Here is an 18,342-nt window from a genome sequence, read left to right as displayed (position 1 = left end):
AATCTATACTACATGGAAACTCATAGTAAGTCTTGTAAGAATCTTGTATGTATGAGTACTCTTGGTCTTAATGTTTAAAATTCAAAATGCTGCATTTCAAAATATTTTTATATGATCAATGGTAAATAAATGTTCTCTTAATTTTGAAAACAAGCTTTTAATTTTCTAAAAGAAAACAGTATTAATTTCATACTCACTGATCTATAGGAGCTTAGCTTTATAATTCAGTAGAGTATAAGTAGATAATATTTGATTTATATAAGGAAAATAAATTCCCATGTATCTGAAAATATTTTATGCCAGAAAAATTATTAGCTTATATGAAAGTCAAGAATATTAGTGTACTACACCAGAAAAAATATTAAATTCTGAAAAATTTAACAGAAATACAAACCGAACCTAGTCATTTCTCTTGGTTCTCTCCATCTAAAGATGAAATGTGCAAGATTAAGAGTAAAATAGAAGTTGACTAAAAATTTGCTGTCTCTTTGAATTCTGATTTATATACACCTTGAAATGTCTACTCTGAATAGAGCTATTACAATGTGTTTCAGAATACAATTTAAAGATTCAAAGCCAGCCTTGCAAATAGCATGTATATTTGGGTGTAGAATGAAGGGAAGCATTTAATATTTAATAGGATTGAAATCAAAACTTTCAGATTTTGGTTACAGAAATGGCCAGAAGTCTGACTCATATAGGGGAACTGGGGCTAAGATCCCAGCATGTGAAGAAGGATAGAAAATGAGTTGACTTGACCTTTCTGATCATGGTTTTGGGTTTGTGAGATGTACAGAATTGTGGAAGTGAACAGAGACAGAAAATTCCCCAGATGTAGTTAGAAGATCTGTCCAGGAGCCAGTGTCTACATTGGTACTGTTCCTAATATTTGTCTGGAACTTGAAAAAATTGTACTCACCATTAAAATTATGTCTAGCATGATGCCCTGGTGGGAATATTAGAGTTCGACGTTAGAGGAGCATTGAAAGAGAAGAAACAAAAGAGGAGAGGGGAGAGGAGAAGGAGAACAGAGAAGAGAAGTAGAGAAGGGAGGGGAGGAGAAGTGCGAAGAGGTGAGAAGAGAGGAAGAGAAATTCCTACAGACAAACATGGTGGGAAAAACAAAATAGATTTGTGAGGATAAAGTGTAACTTCATGGAGTTAGACTGCTGATCTTTTTGACTAGCAGTGGTAACAGAAGACTTTGATCACAATTTTAAGGTAACTGCCAGTCGTTTAAATATTTTGAACTTTAGATCCTGTTATTAGGCATTCATTCTTCAGGACTTTGAAATTATTATTTTTTAAATATCTTCTTTTCAGCTCTTTTTAAGATATAGAAGAGTGGCTTTATTCATGCCAATCATATTTAAAATCTTCACCAAATAATTGTTTCAAACCAAAGGAAATATAAGTATTAAAGGAACATTTACATCTACTAACTTTTATGAAGAAAATGGACAAAGTTTGTTTAAATTTGAATTAAGCTCCTCATGGTCATTCCATCTGTCTAGCATATATCTTCTCATGTTTATAAAAGTAAAGAGTGTCTTTAATTTAAAATTTATGGTAATATGGACTACAAAAGAGACAAAATCTCTCTTTAGCTAGATTATCTGAGAAGATATACAGACTCATGACATTAAAATTATATCATGAAATATGAGATCGTGAATATTTTGCTTTCAAACTTTCCACAAACAATCTATAATTTATGTTGTTCTGTTTTAAGAAGAGAGTGTGTCAGCAGATTGATAAAATGTCTACATGGGATTCTAACATTTAAAATATAAATATCCAGAGATTTCCAGTTACTCTATGATTCCTGTGCCTACTTGAAGATGTGATCACTCAGCTTTCTGCTCTGGGCACCTCTACCACTGCGCCTCTCCCACCATTATGAACTCTAGCCCTCTGAACTGGGCTTACAGTTAAGAGAGTGCCTTGAGTCCCAGAAGAGACTTCGGATTCTCTGGACATCTGAATAGTATTGAGACTTGTAAAGGTTATGGTAACTTTTGAAAATGAACTAAATGGCTCATATGATCATGTGCCTATGGTGGTCAGGGAGTGGAATGTGGTGGCTTAAGTGAGATTGTCCCCCATAGGCTGCAAGTAGTTGAACATTTTGTCCCCAGTAGGTGGTGCTCTTTGGGGAGATGTTAGAAATTCAACCTTGTGGAGGAAGCAAGTCACTGGGGGTGAGCTTTGAGACTTCTTAAGCCTTTCCAGATTTCCAGTTGCTCTCTGCTTCCATTGCCTGCGTGAAGGTGAGATCACTAGGGTTTCTGCCCCAGCCACTTCTTCCACCATGCCTCCCCCTGCCATTATGGACTTTAACTCTCTGAACTGTAAGCCAAATAAACACTTCATTCTATTAAAAAAAAAATTTAAAAAGCCAGGTGTGATGGTACATGCCTTTAGCACTTGGGAGTCAGAGATAGGTCTCAAAAATACCAAAATAAATAAGTTAATTAATTTAATTAAATAATATAAATATCCAGGTAGTCCTACTGAATAACTGATACCTGAAAATCTTTGAGGGTGATGGTCTATAGGTCATTTCCTTCAGTCTTGATGACTGTGATTGAGGCTATTGTGACCTGTTCAAAATACTTTGAGGTGATAAACTTCTTAAACGCCATAGTACAGGAATGAATACTGAGCAACAGAGAAAGAATGGAAGGATATAATTACAAATTATTCACTATGTATGATAAAACTTGAAAAGTAGCAGGATCTCTATGTTCCCATTGATAATGTTATAATGTAGAACCATGCTCACTGCTTGGCATTCAAATATGATTGCTGGAGTAATGACTTTCATCATTAAGTCCCTTCAAAATTCAAATAGTCTCAATGTAGTTGCCAAAGATAGTCATTTTTGCCCTGGGAGTTAAGTCATTTTCTACAGAAGAGGGCTTGGTAGAAAGAAGATGGAAATGTCTCAGCTCAGGAAAAGCTAATCTGAGCCCATATTCTACAGTTCAGTTGCTGTGAACAAGAATTGGACCATTTCTGTACCATTCTATTCACAGTTATAAATGGGAATAGGAATATGCTTTATTTGGCTCTAAGGAGTGAATAAGTCATGGACACAAAGTGCTAAGGCTGGTGTCTGCTACCTTGCAGGTGCCCAGTTGCTATAATTCATTGAAATCTGTCTGAAATTAGCAGGGTTCCAATTCAGAGGGAAGTGATACTTTGAGAAGAAGGAGATCTGAGAGATAAGCTATGGGCATTAGTAATATGTGAGGCAACTAGGAAGTCATGTGACTATTATTTAGCACACTGCCTTCCCCTTGACTGACCATGAAAGTCTCCTTTTGCAACCATTATATTAAAATTTTAACTCTCCCCATAGTTTCCCCACACTTATTAAGTTGATTCTTTCAGTGTTAGGTAAACATGATATTATTATTAAATTCTATGTAGACATAAGGTTAAAAAAAATTTAAAAAACATCTTTCAAATAACTTTATATAATATTTGATTCTCAGGAATAAAGTAAAATTCTAAAAACATTCTCCAGATATATAGAAATTCTCATACATATAATCATATTGATTGTATTACTTAATTACACATTTATTTATATACACATATAAATAAAATTTAGAGATTATATTTAAGTATCATGAAATTTATAAATGGCTTAAATTTGAACATATTATCAAAATGCAATTTCAGTCAACAAGAACCATTTAAAATTTTTAAGGTAGATAGTCTTTATGCTTTTAGAACAGATTTTACTTGGAATAATCACAACAGAACCACTGTTACAGCTTTTCAATGACTAACCTCTTTAAGTTAGCAATAAGATTATAATCATCTTCAACTCCTCTCAGCAAAATTCTTCAATGAATTTTACCATGGCATGAAAAACCATTATGTTCCTGAGTCACCTCTGAATATAGCTAGCATTTAATCATGAGCTTAAACATCGAAATTTCCTTGTCACACATTTATCCACAAAGCCTCTTAGAGATTTGTTAAATTAACTGAAACTCAAGCAAGGGTTATATATTCTAACCATTTGGATAAAAAGTGAAAATTTCATTCATTATCCACATGATCTCTATTATTCATTAATGGGTTTTTCACTTCATTATTTTTCCTTAATTGAACTAAATATATAAATTGATATGTTTCTATCTCTTTTAAAATTACAATCACAATATGTATAAAACATGGAGTACGGACCACTCCATTTTTATTGCTCTTTGAAAGGTAAATGAATAAATCAAGAAGAAGCAAATTTAAATGCAGTGCTGAAGTGAGGTCCAGCCTCTGAAACAGGCATCCTGTTAATCACAGGGCTGACCTTCTCATTAAGGGGCACGTGTTGGAGTAACTGACACAGTTACAGCATTCTTATGTGTGAACTGTACTCTGTAGTATTCATATACTAAAGAAGGCATAGTGAAATTAGAATCTCTCCCTGTAGGGGGTAGACATTGACCGCTATTCAGTGCCAACAATTGTTGGTTAAAGCATTCCATGAAGAATGACTTTTAAACTGCATTTACTCCGCTATCAGTAATGTCAAATACAATCCTTAAAGAAATAGATTTAACTAAGAGTAATGAATTAAACCTCTCATAGCAACAACTTTATCCAGGCTAAATCATTTTTGAATATACACAAAGGAGACATCGAGGCTCTACCACCATGGTTTTTAAATCATCATTTTCAATGAAGTCCATTTATAATAGTAAGAAAACAAAACATTTTTCAATAGGGAATTAGTTAAATAATGTAACAATGTTTTGTCTGAGTTTATTTATATACTCTATACACAGACATTGTCTTATGAGATGACAGTAGTTTTCAGACTAATTCTTCAAATATGAGAAGTCTAAATTTTTAAAAAGTCTGCTCGAGACTATAAATAGAAATGATGATGTACTGAAAGTTTTCATTGCATTCTTTTATAATTAGATCATGTTTTTCTACAATATTTGAAAATTAGATTAAGTAGAATAACCGTAATCTTTGTCAGGACCTATGTTCTGTTTATTTCCTACACAGAGCATCATACATTTGAACAAGAAGCACGTTCTTTCACATTGGCGGACATTCCACCTGAAAGTCCACCACAGTGAGCTTGTTAACACAATTCAAGATATATGGTGTAGTAGTAAAAGTTTCCCTATAACCAAGTAAAATTCAGAGCAGAGGGCTCAAAGTACACAGCTTCACTTAGATCAAATCTGAACTTCAAGTTCAAGCATAGTTTAATGGTGAATCCAAAGTTGTAAATGCAAAGTAAACGCAATGTGAAGGCTGCTTTAAACTAAGCATGAAAGAGAAAAGTCAAACTTGAGGTTTCCTACATCTGTTTTTAATAACTCTTCCTAAGATAGTAGACAAATGACCTTTTGTTTTGTTTTGTTTGTGTTAAAATTTTATTTTCATTGTCATTGCTGCTACAATCCAATACTGCTTTTAATTTTTCAGGATCATGTCTTTGGTAACAGGCAAACACAAGGACGAGTATGCTCAGCAAAAAATACAGGAAAATCCCTCATATCAATGTATCAACAAGGATGTAACAGTATAGACTGACATGAAAGTTGAAATTCACTTTCAAGAAGGGTATGAGTTTCTTAAAGACATTCTTCTGTCTTCTGAGAACTGTGACAATGCACTTGTCACCAACATTTTTGACAGTAATAAAAGATATGTCACCCAGAAATAGCAGCTACGATGCCAGGCTTCAGGATGGATTTAGCATTGTTATTAGCAACACATTTCAGACCTTCTGAATCAGGAGTCACTCGTGGAGTTTTTAAGATCCAATGACAGTGCTGGCACACTGTGCAAAACGAAGCCAGAGGAAACCCACAGGGTAAGGAACATGGACTTTTTGCTGGTTCCCTTTCGCAAAGTCTTCAGAGGATTCCCTGAGCGTAAACAATTAATTCTTAAGTAAAAGAAGGAAAGATAAAATTTCCACTTACTGCATCTGCTGTCCGTAGTCCTTGCACTGAAGTCCAAGGGCTGATCTGCTGCTCTTACCTCGCTCCAGGTTGCCCTCCGGATTAAGCATAAATATGAGCGGCAAGAAGCATGTTGACTTTGTAACTGTACAAGGAGCTGCCGGTCGCTGGGCTGCTAGAGAGCCCGTCAGGACAAAAGTGCTAAACTTCAGCTTGAGAGCACTGCGTCTATTACCCCTGAGGCTCTACCATTTCACCTACACCTGGGCTGATCTATCAAGCTTCATCTCTATTAGAGCTATTTGACTCTGTGGTTTAAGAGGGAGGAGGAGAAAGAAAGAGAGAGAGAGAGAGAGGAAAAAAAAAAGAGGCTTGCCGTTGTCACACTTGTTTCCTATTAAAGAGCCTTACGGTGGATTGAGTAATTGTGTATGAAGGTAGTCTGGCTGGCAGATGTGTGCAGCCCCAGTGGAGCACTAGATTCAAGGCAGATGGGTTGTACCAGGGCGCAAACAACATTGAGAGAGAGAGAGAGGCGTGATTAAAACAGCAGGCCTCTGTTTTATAGTGCTGGAAGTAGGGTAGCGATAAACCTCCTGGGAACCAGAGTTCTCCAAATGGTATTGCTCTGTGGCAAGGAAAACAATAAATTCAATAAAAAAGAAGGATGCTTGAACTACAAAAAGTTATAGAGATATTTGTAATATTCCTTTAAACTATTAATGAAAGATTACTATCCTACCCAATACCCTGAGAGAACTTAATTAAAACTACTCAATCATGGGCCAGTGCCATAGTGGGTTATTGATCGTGCTAACGTGACAGATTTGAAACAGATCCCTTACTCTGGCTTCATAAGCCAAAGCTATCTTTTTAATCTGAATTAAATTGCATTAAAGAGATTTACACTGTTGGGCAGATTGACATTAAGCATTTTTTTTTTTAATGTGACTAAAGCCAACTGCTTGGAAAAAAAGTCATCATTGTAAGTATTTCTGCATACTCCTTATTATATAAGGTAACTTAGCCCATGGAAACTCTAGGGCTTTCTATGTCATTTCTTCAACAAGAGAATTCATTAAACAAAAAAAATAAGGACAATTTACATTTAAAGACCAGAACCGTTTGATCTATTTCCCTGTATGGAGTCACTTTCCTATGTTAAATGATTTGCAACTACTAACTAGTATTAATGATAATGATGGTGATGATAATTGAACAGTTGCTGGTGCCAGAAATCATGCAAGAGGTTTTCACGCACCATCTCATTTGATTTCTGCAAGGACATCCTGGGGTCAGTTATACTATTATCACCTTTAAGTCTTTTTTTTTTTTTTTTTAAAACTGTATGAGAAAGTATCTCCAAGAGGTTCCTTTACTCAAGATCACACATTTGGTCTCAGTTGAAAGCAGTATTTGATTCAGTCTGTCTCTGGATTCTTCCTGACAGTCTCTATGTAGGCTAATTTTAGCCAGTACAAACTGTAATGATTATTATTTATTTCTTTCATAAGAACATTTGAAAAATAAAACTCCTGGGCTGGAGAGATGGCTCAACAGTTAAGAAGAGTAGCTGTTCTTGCAGAAAATCCGGGTTCGAATCCCAGCACCCACACGGCAGCTAACAACTGTCTACAAATCCAACTGCAGGGGATCCGGCAGCCTCTTCTGTCCTCCGTGGGCATTGCATGACACAGGTGCACTTACCTACGTGCAAGTAATACACACATACACATAAAATAAAAATAATAAATGAAGAAAGAAAAAGAAAGCTTCTATGTCTCTGGGAAGTTGTGAGTTAGAATTAAATATTCTATCATGATGTGTCTAAACAAGTCTTCAAAATACAGTCCAGCTCAGTAATAGAAGCTCCATTTAAGAACTGAGGGCATATAAAGTCAACAATTGCCTGAAAACATATAATAAAGTATTTTAATAATAAGAAAATATTATAGTTGTTAAAGAGATGTCTCAGTGGTTAAGAACACTGGCTGTTTTTGCAGAAGACCCAGGATCAAATCCCAGCATCCACATGGCAGCTAACAGCTGTTCATAACTCCAGGTCCAGGGGATCCAAAAGCCTCTTCTGTCTTCCACGGGCAATGTACAACACGGATGCACTTACCTACATGAAAGCAATACACGCATACACATAAAATAAAAATAATAAATAAAATATTTCTAAAAAGTAATTAGAAAATAGTCTAATAAATTATTTATTGAAATACTTTCTTATGATTAAAATTCTTGAAACAAATATTTCTTTAATATATTTTTGATTTTCATTAGACTAGCAGTATAAAGAATGGGATCGATGGTAAGGGTGCTTGATCCCAGCAAGGGTAGTGGATCCTGGTTAAATCCAGGGCTTTGAAAGTTGAAGAAGTATAATCGGCAAGGATTTGTAGCCAATCTGAGCTACACAGAAATTTCTAGGCTAACTTCATCTACAAAATATGAATCTGTCTCAAAAATCACGACTATTACCATCACGATGGAATGTTTGATCTATTTTCTGAGCTTCTGTAAGTGGTCCAAAGTTCACTGATTTACAATCTCTTATCTATCTCATAATTTCCTTATAAATAAGTATTTCTTTTTGTAGAAGTTTATTTTTCTTTGTGGTAAAGTAATATGTACTTCAGTGATAAATTATTTGAATGATGAGACTGACATTAAAAAATAGTTTAGAGAAATATAAAATAAAACTCTTGATCTTGAGCAACTTTAGACTTGTTACTTATCAGATGACTATAAGCATACATGATTTAGTGTTTGACTTTAAGCATTTATAAAAATTGTACTCACCAGTTAGTAAATGATCCTCTTAATCAGTCCATTTAAAATAACAGGAATGAATATATTTGAAAAATTGCATTAATAACTTTTAAAGTAAGCATGAAAAGTCAGTGGAGTAGCCAGACAAAGTGAAATGTGGACAGACAGATATGAGGATAGAAATGTGACACGAAAGAGAGAAAACTGAACTCAGGAAACATTTTTTTGCAATTTCAGTGCAAACCAAAGAGCTAATGCAATTTGAAAAGGACTAAATTTATCATAAATGCAGTTTGTGTATAGTTATGATATGAGGCAAAATGGAGGGTTATGTTTGAGCGTGTCTTTGTGACTATGTATGTAAATGTGCATGTATAAATATTTATATATCAAAGACATTATAAGCAGAAGTTCATAGTAAGTTTTAAGAACTAATACTACAGAAAAAACATAAAATATACTGCAGAAATACTGTATTACATGGCAGTAATATCAATTTTCATTTATATTTAAGTAAAAGTTTATGAGTATCTGAACTCTGTTATAAGCTTTAGCTATACATCAGAACTTTCAAATTAAAAGACATTCACTGGAAAAGCAACTTTTACATTTTCAACTTTCACATAAAATATCATAAAGGTTTTTATTGAATTTTTCTATATTTTGACTAAACATGGAATATACTGGAAATATCCCAAGAAACAATATCCAAGGGAGCTTTTATTCTAACTTTTATACCTACATTTGGCTAAGATTTGGAGAAGCATACAGACTTCATTTGATTTATCTCTAATTTTATTTACAACTTATCATGCACGCCTATACTCAAGAGAATTACTTTTAACAAATATCATCTAATTTATGAACAAATGGTCCAGTGTTGACAGGTTTTGCTTTGTGTTGTAAGAAACTAAATATCAAAAATTTTCTACAAGCAGATGCCCAGAAACCCCACATCTCTAAATATACGTACTTCTTCTGCTTATTTTCCCACTTCATCTAATTTTTCCTCTGGTTTTTATTAATACAACTATAGTCATAGTGACAGTGGCTGTGAAATTGATGTTAATAACATAATTTTAATAAATTTCAGGTATAGTTTTCAATTCTAAGACAATATAAAATATTTTTAAATAAACCTTTTGTTGTATATGAACACTTAACATACTATGTCATTGAAAACAAAATTCAAGGGTTTTTATTGTATAGTTTAAGGTTTGATGGTTTGCTAAACACATTTACTCAAGTCAAAATTTTGAATCCCAAGTGATAAAACAATTTCAGTTCCAAACTGCTTATTTCTGAGTACAAGTAGAACAGCATATTTTCTGCTAATCCTGAGTAGCAAATTGGCATTTCTAACATAAATGATCTAGGTCCCAAATATAAACAGGTTGAATATGAATTCCTTCAAAAACTCCATATTCCTCCATTTTTATAAGCCATGATTCAGTACTGGATTTCATTAGCCTAAGGATATAAAGCATACAGAGCTGGCTGTGGCAGGAGGTTCACCATATCTTTTATAGAAATGTGTCCTCTTTCCAGTGTGGATTAGGTAGGTGAGATGACTTTTGAAAATAGAATATGAGTTTATGTTTTTGCATATTCACTAGTCCCATGAGGTCAGCTGGCAATTTTTCACTGATAATTCTATTAGTTGCTTTTCTGTTTCTGTGATAAAACACAATGACCAAGGCAACTTATAGAAGGAAAAGTTTGTTTAGCCTTACAGTTCCAAAGGGCTAAGTCTGTCATGGAGGAAGAGACATGACAGGAGGCAGTCAAAGCAGAAAGCTAAGCAGTCACATACTCAAATACACAGAGGAAGCAGAGAGAAAACAAAACTGGAAGTTGGGCAAGACTATAAACCTTCAAAATCTGCCCCTTTAACTGCTTTCTGCAGCTAGGCCACATTGTAAAACAGTGCCACCAACTAACCAAGTATTAAAATACTTGAGACTATGGTGGACAATTGTTATACAAACCACCACTTTCCACCCCTGGACCCCCATAGGCTCATGGCCAAAGCATGGTGTAAAATGGATTTAATCCAACTTTTAGAATCTCCATTGTCTTTAATAAACTCAACATGGTTCAAAAGTCCAACATTCAAAGTTTCTTCTGAGACAAAAAGCAATTTCTAGATTGTAAACCGTGCAAAATCAAAATGCAAATTACATACTTCTAACATGCAATGATACATAGATTGTCATTCCAAAAAAAAAGAGGGAAAAAGAGGAATGGAGACATCATGAGAAAATATTGAACCAAAAACAAGACCAAAACCAGGAAGGAAAACACCAAATTCTGTTACTCCATGTCTGATGTCTGGGATTTTATTGCCAAAGAACCTAGTTAGTTCAGTGTCTCCAACATTGCTGCATGCAGCAGTACTAGTTTATCAACTCCATCAGGTCATGCACTCAAAACAAAAAAGTTTTTAAAATTTTGATTCCTTAGACATGAATATTGTATTAATTTTTAGAATCACATTGCTAGTATATGACAAGTGTCAAAAGATTGGTAGGATTGGATTGGATGAAATATGCCTACATATAAATCTGAAAAAAAATCATTCAGAGAATTATTAATGGATGAAAATTGTGTGGAGAGTCCAGCAATTGTTTGAGAAAATCTTTTATTAGACTAGGCATAATTTGCAGAATGACATGTTATCTATCTTCTTCCTTCATTGGACCCTATCTTCCCAAACACTCTTCTGGCCAATATGTAAAGTAGTCTTTATAAAACTTTTACTGTATTAAAAGTATTTCTGATTGAAGGAGAAAATTAACATATTACATACAATATTTTCTGTATTCACTAACTGGTAGATTAATTTAGGATATTAGCTAGTAGACCCTAGAAGTCTAGGATAATACACCTTTAGACAAGTGGAATTGGAAAAGGTTTCTTTGGGAAACATGAACAGTGGCATGTAATAAAAGTGAGGCAAAGTGTTAAAGTCTTAACACTAGAAATCTGTTTTAAGTTGTCTGCCTCTCTCAATAAAACGATACAGTAATTATAAGACAAAAAGAAGAACCTGCATGTGTCCATGTGTGTGCACGTGTGTGCACACACACACACGCAGACACAAAATGAATTAATATGTATTTTAAAATCTTTTAAAAAAGAAGAGAAAGGCAGAGGAAATGCCAAGAGAATACTAAGGCGAATATTAACTTGATACATTTGCTTGCCAAGGAACCCTCCAAAGCATTGACACCTACCAGAAATACAAGTATGCCACAGATCCTCCTTCAAAGTTCGGAACAAGCCAGCCCTGCTGACTCCTTGATTCTGGACCTCTCTCTAAAATAAGAAAAGAAATTTATTGTTTTAGCAAATTAGGTTTGTTTTAAATTGTTATATAATCGTGAAGAAACGAATATATCCTTTTATAAATATAATTTATAAATGTTAAAATTTATCCTTCATAACAATTGTATGAATCAATTATTATTGTTAGCCACCTTTATAGGTAAGAAACTGGGGTTATAATGTACTAATTTACCAAAAATCACATGATTCATATTGTTTTAGCAAATTAGGTTTGTTTTAAATTGTTATATAATCGTGAAGAAACGAATATATCCTTTTATAAATATAATTTATAAATGTTAAAATTTATCCTTCATAACAATTGTATGAATCAATTATTATTGTTAGCCACCTTTATAGGTAAGAAACTGGGGTTATAATGTACTAATTTACCAAAAATCACATGATTCAAAAGTGTTAAAAATGTGTGGTAATCTTTAAAGTTTTAGAAATATGCCTCTTCATCTAGAATAATTTTAATAATAATGAACATGCAAATACCTAAATCTTCTAGTGCTTACTGTCAGAAAGATTACTAAATTTTTACTTTCTATCTTACGCATGTTGGAAAAAGGGTAACTAACTTTTTCTATCCTTCAGGAGTATTTCCATAAGCTTATATGAAAGAAATGTGCTTTTTTCTGACCAAGAAGATTTAAAACTTGTCACCATGATATACTGGGAGCTTACTGTAGCACATTTGGATTGCACATATTTATGCATTGCTTTTTAAAGACGTTTGAAGGAATCTGAAACACTTAACGCAAATGCTGTAAGTCCTTAAGGCAGGAAGTATCAAAGGAGTGAAACCTGGTTTTCATTGTTTAAATAATCATTCTACAGTGCTTCTACATTTCACAGTGGCATATAACATGTGCCGTTTTATTTATGTGATGGGAAAGTACAAGGTGGTACAGCCTATTTAGTAGATCCAGATTTGTTTAGCATGATAATCAAAAACAAAATCTTTATTTTAATATATACGTCTGTCAAATCAACTGTTACTAACTTTCAAACTCATAAAAAATCATCTTATTCATTTCAATGTATCTAACACCCTTGTCAATCAGTTGTGTTCACTCATTTTATTGAGTGCCTATAATATTGAATAGGTTGAATATAATTTTATGCTTAGAGGGAATATAAATTAAAAAATTATCAACAAAAATAACCAAAGGCAATCAAATAGTATTATTATTATTAGTTTTACAAACTTGTTTGGTTTCTGAATTTCAAAAAATCTACTGTTTTTATATGTATCAGTCTGTGTGTGGATGTGTGCACATGTCAGTGCAGATGTCCATGGAATCCTGAAGATGGGGCCAGATCTCCAAGAGCTGAAGTTACAGACATTGTGAGTTGCCTAATATGGGTACTGGGAACTGACCAAGGTCCTCTGCAAGAGTAGTTCAGGATCCTAAATGCTGAGCTATCTCTCCAGCCCATGGTTTTTGAGATTTATATGCATTAAAGTTTGAGAGTGTATTTTTGGCTCGATATGCCATAGCAAAAGATTCACTGAAAGCTATGTGGAAGACAGACTAATACACAATTCATCATGGTTAAGATAAATTCTGAATATTTCAGAGAATGCATATAACCAGGTACAAGGCTAATTAATATACACGGAATGCTTGAAAAACACTAAGGACATGTAACAATGATGGTGGCAAACAGAAACAAACTGATACATTAATACTAATGCTGTAAGCAAAAGTGCATTCTAAGTTTTCAGAAAATACTATTGTAATAATGATAGTTATGTGCCACACAGTATCTTACAGTATGCTTGCCAGAAAACTAAGTACCAATGGCAATGAGTACAAATTACAGAATACAATTATCAAGAGGAAGCTCTGAATACCACATTAGGAGTTTTTAATTTGAGCGTCTACTGGAAGCCACTTGAAGGCCTTCATAATGGACCAATACAACGTTTGACTATGTGTTTTTCTTTGGGAGTATCAGAAAAGATTGAGGGCAAGAATATCATCATTTTGGGAAATATTTTCCCATAGCATGGCTATTGAGATAATGCGTGTGGTGATGGCTTGACTTGAAGCTCTAACTGTAACTATAACGCAAAGGAAAATTCTGAGAAATAGCATAAAGAACAGGATTTGATAATTAGTCAGCACAGAGAACAAAGAACATGGATACAAAGAGGACAGAAATACATACAATCTGTCCTCTGACAAAGGTGACCAACTATCTTTCCAATCACAATGTTTATATAAGGTTACATAGCAGAGTTGACTACACAAACCAAAAATATTATTCTCCATATACAAAGGAGGTTTAATTTCTAAACAGCATCATCTGCTGTTTTCCATTATTTTACTGAAACAGAAGGCAACATTTTTTGCTAAAATTGTAAGTGAAGCTTTTGCTGCTCTGTTGCTTCGAGCCAACAATAATCTGTGTATGAACAGCTACCCAAACTCAGAGAAGGTTCCTGGCACCTCGTGTCAGCCTGGGCAGATATAACCAGGGATAGCTTGAAGGGTCACCTTTGGTTAGGGGATACCTAAGTGTTTCCTCAGTGACTTGGCAAATGGACTAATGAATAAGCTCATCAAATTTACAGATGAGTTCAATCTTCCATAGTGAATAAGCACAGGACTACCTATGAGAGAGTCAATACTCAAAATTAGCAAGGCAAATTGAAAAAGCAATAAGAAACCAATGAAAGAAAATTCAAATAGATTCAATTCAAATTAGTACAAGGGTAAGCCCTATCATCCAAGGTCCCAGAGTATTCTCCCTATGTTAGTGTAACAAAAGGCGATTAGAAATGATAGTTGAAATACTTTATTTAGCAATTACAGACCCCAAAGGGTGGGGAATACGATGTATATATCAGCAGGACACAGAGCTACATGTACCACATTTTCAAACTTTTTGTGGATTTAATATGTTTCCCCAAATATGCAAGATTTTTCAACTCAACAGATCAGATGTAGATAAATATATACAAAATGAAACTCTCAGTGCTGTTTTAATGCAACATAACATGTCAAAATAATAGAAAATTAGCCTAGATCAAAGAATTAGCCATCAAAGTGGTAAAAAACACTTGTACTTATATACACACAAAATTTTGTACGTTTTTGAAAAGTAAACTTGATTTCTATTGTTCCAAATATTATATCTCTAGCATATTCTAAGCATTAATTAACACTCTTGTGTTGCAGTTACATACTTACCTGTAGAGAGCCATGTACATGAAATAGAATCTCTACTGAGTACAAGGAAGAAGACAGCAACTTTCCAGTGAAGAACCACGTACACCTCCTGGGCTTTGCTGACCACATATTCTCTGTTGCAAGGAGAAAGCAGCCATAGACAACACATAGAGCAGCAGATGTGGTCACGCTCCCAGGAAACGTTCTAAGTTTGCCAGCTTCTGCACTTTTGGATAAGATAGGCACCAGAGAAGAACAAACCTGATAAAAATAGAAATAGACAGTGTCTTGTGGGCAAACAGAGAGAGGTGGGCAAGGACAGTACTTCAGGGTAAGTGCCTTGGAAGGTTTTATAGCGGAAGTGACATTTCAAATGAGACTTGAAGAGTAATTCATGTTTAGGCAAGCCACAGGAAGAAATAGTGAGTGCAATAGTTCTAGGGTAGAAATGCTGTTTTGCAGGCAAGGCCCTTAGAAAATGTCAAGCAGCAACAAGTTCCAGAGTCTGTTCTAAAGAGGGAGACTGTGGTGGAAAAAGTGACAGGGCACTGCCACCTAAGTAGTGAGGCAGTTTAAAAAAATCTGAGGTGCAGACATGAGAGGGAGTATCAGACAGTTAAGAGTTTTACTAAGAATATAGTGATAGGATAAGACAATGTCTAATTTGAGTGAAGAGGTCAGTGTCATGAAGCATCTGACCTGAATGCAAAGAAAGTCACAGACTATAGAAGATCTGAAGAAAAAGGCTCAGCCTGAGAAAAGAGCAAACACAAAGTTCTAGATGGGAGGAAGGCTGCCATAGTGTGGGGTCAGAGCATGTCATGAACAAAGATACATCAAAGAAGATGAGGGTGGACAGACTGTAGTGTGTCTGGCAGCCTGAGAAAAGAGCAAACACAAAGTTCTAGATGGGAGGAAGGCTGCCATGGTGTGGGGCCAGAGCATGTCATGAACAAAGATACATCAAAGAAGAAGATGAGGGTGGACAGACTGTAGTGTGTCTGTAGTTCTATTTTGTTTATACTAAGTTTGTGTTACTTTTTAGCAGATCTAAATAAAAATTTGCAACATGGAGCTGACTACATTAGCATATGGCTCAGAGCTAAGAAGACAAGGCCTGGGACAGACTTATTAACATATCAAAAGGCAATGTCTCTTGTATACAGTGAGTTCTGTGATATTATGATTTGAATGTTGAAATGTCCCCAAAGGCCAAAGGCCCACATACTAAAGTACTAAATGTTTGTTACTAACCTGTGGCACAATTAGGAGATGGTGAAACCTTTAGGAGGTAAGGCCTACTGGGACAAATTAAGTAATTGCCAGAAAGCTCTTGAAGGCCTCTCAGTGTTCTCTCTCTCTCTCTGTCTCTCTCTCTCTGTCTCTCTCTCTCTCTCTCTCTCTCTTTTTTCTCTCCTCTTTCTCCTCATTCATTTTCTCACTCTCACCTTCCTGGCTGTCATTAGAAAACATCTTGTATAACCTTATGTTCCCCACCATAATGTTCTAGCTTTGCAACAGACCTTCAAACAACGAAGCAAATGCCCATGGATGAAAACCTCTGAAACTCTGCACCCAAATGAACCTGCTCCCCTTTCATGTTGACTGTCTCAGGAATTTTGCCACAATGACAGAAAACTAATACATGGAATTCAGATATAAGAAATTAGAAAGGTAAGCAGTTCATAGCACGCTGGGCCTTGCAATATGCTGGGCTTTGATGTCATATCAAGCAGGCTGTCTTTTATTTCAAATATATGAAGAAGATATTGAGTGATTCTTAAAGCCATGTGAGGCTTTGATTCATAGTTGATCATCATTCTTAGACTTTGCGGTAGTTTGAATAAAGAATGTTCCCTATAGATTCCAAGAGTATGGGTGCTTTAGCCTCACTTGCTGGCACTGCTTTGGGAGGTTTAAGAAGTGTGACTTCATTGGAGGAAGCATGTCACTGAGCAGGCTTTGAGAGTTCATAGCCTTGACCCATTTTCAGTTTGTCCCTCTGCTTTCTGAGCATGCTTGACAATGTGAGCACTCAACTTTCTGCTCTGGCTCTGTCTGCCATGCCCCTCTGCCATGATGGACCAGGCCTTCTAGAACCATAAGCCAAATAAACCCTTCCTTCTGTAAGTTGCCTTAGTCATGCTGTTTTTATTACAACAGCAAAGTAACTAATACAGACTCACTTTGTGTTTGAGAATTCAGCCATTCAGAAACCTGACATCAATACTCATAGTGCAGTTATAGGAAATTGCCGACAGTCAGTTGGGAGTGAAGCCAAAGTCTCCAAATGCACGTGCTCCTGTCTGAAATCATGCAAGATGATGCTCTGCCTTTTCATGTTACCTCTCACAATATGTCAACATTGTACACATTCATGTTTGTGGTTGTCATTGCTGTTACCCATTTCACTGTTTAAAGCAGTCTATAAGCATAGTAAGATACTCTGTGGTGTTACATGCACAGGGCAGCTTTGATGTACCTCAGGACTAGAGCATCTGTGTTATCAGTTCTGTGAAGGTCCAAGTTATAGTGTTCTTGGTCCTAAGTTCAATGTTGAGGAATTGATAATCATATCTAATATAATTAAAGAATGTGTCTTTAATAGAAACACACTTAAAGTAAGATTAATACTGACTGGTTGATGAAAGATTTGTGAGCAGATACTCATAGGAACCTAACTTTGTATTTTCCATGGAGCACTGGTTCATTATTTGCTAATTCAGTTTTTGCAGTGACTTCCTAGAACATAACTAGCGTGAATAACAAGAACTGACTGTATTTCTCAAAAAAAGCTAAATTTAATTATATGATGAAAGAGCTGGGTTTTTAATAAGGAAGCTTTTTCTGTATAAAATATTGGCAGGACTTTTTTAGGAAAAGAAAAAATGCAATTCATTTCTCAAATGGCTGTGCTTAAACACACACACACACACACACACACACACACACACACAAACAAACAAAAAACAGTAATTGAACAGCTGAATAGCTGTTGGTTTGTTTTATCTGTCTTTACATACAAAGTAAAGTCAAGTTTCATTCTGTTGGACGTTTCAGTCTTGGCCTTGAAACTAACAAAATAAATTATGAGAATGCATAATACTAAA

The 18,342-nt window shown here is 34.9% G+C and overlaps 1 protein-coding gene across 1 annotated transcript in view; it reads right to left on the bottom strand.

The window, feature by feature from the left end:
• The window catches only part of Sema3a (semaphorin 3A), a 540,175-nt gene extending 533,961 nt beyond the window's left edge, over window positions 1-6,214 (bottom strand). Inside the window, exon 1 of the mRNA XM_029567263.1 lies at window positions 5,964-6,214. The gene's annotated coding sequence lies outside the window, so the exon portion shown is untranslated. The remainder of the gene's footprint in view (window positions 1-5,963) is intronic.
• Window positions 6,215-18,342: the final 12,128 nt, after the last annotated feature.

Source organism: Nannospalax galili, unplaced genomic scaffold (genome assembly GCF_000622305.1).
Source record: "Nannospalax galili isolate Female #2095 unplaced genomic scaffold, S.galili_v1.0 scaffold639, whole genome shotgun sequence".
Taxonomy (NCBI): Eukaryota; Metazoa; Chordata; class Mammalia; order Rodentia; family Spalacidae; genus Nannospalax; species Nannospalax galili.
This window is presented reverse-complemented; position numbering and strand designations above follow the sequence as displayed.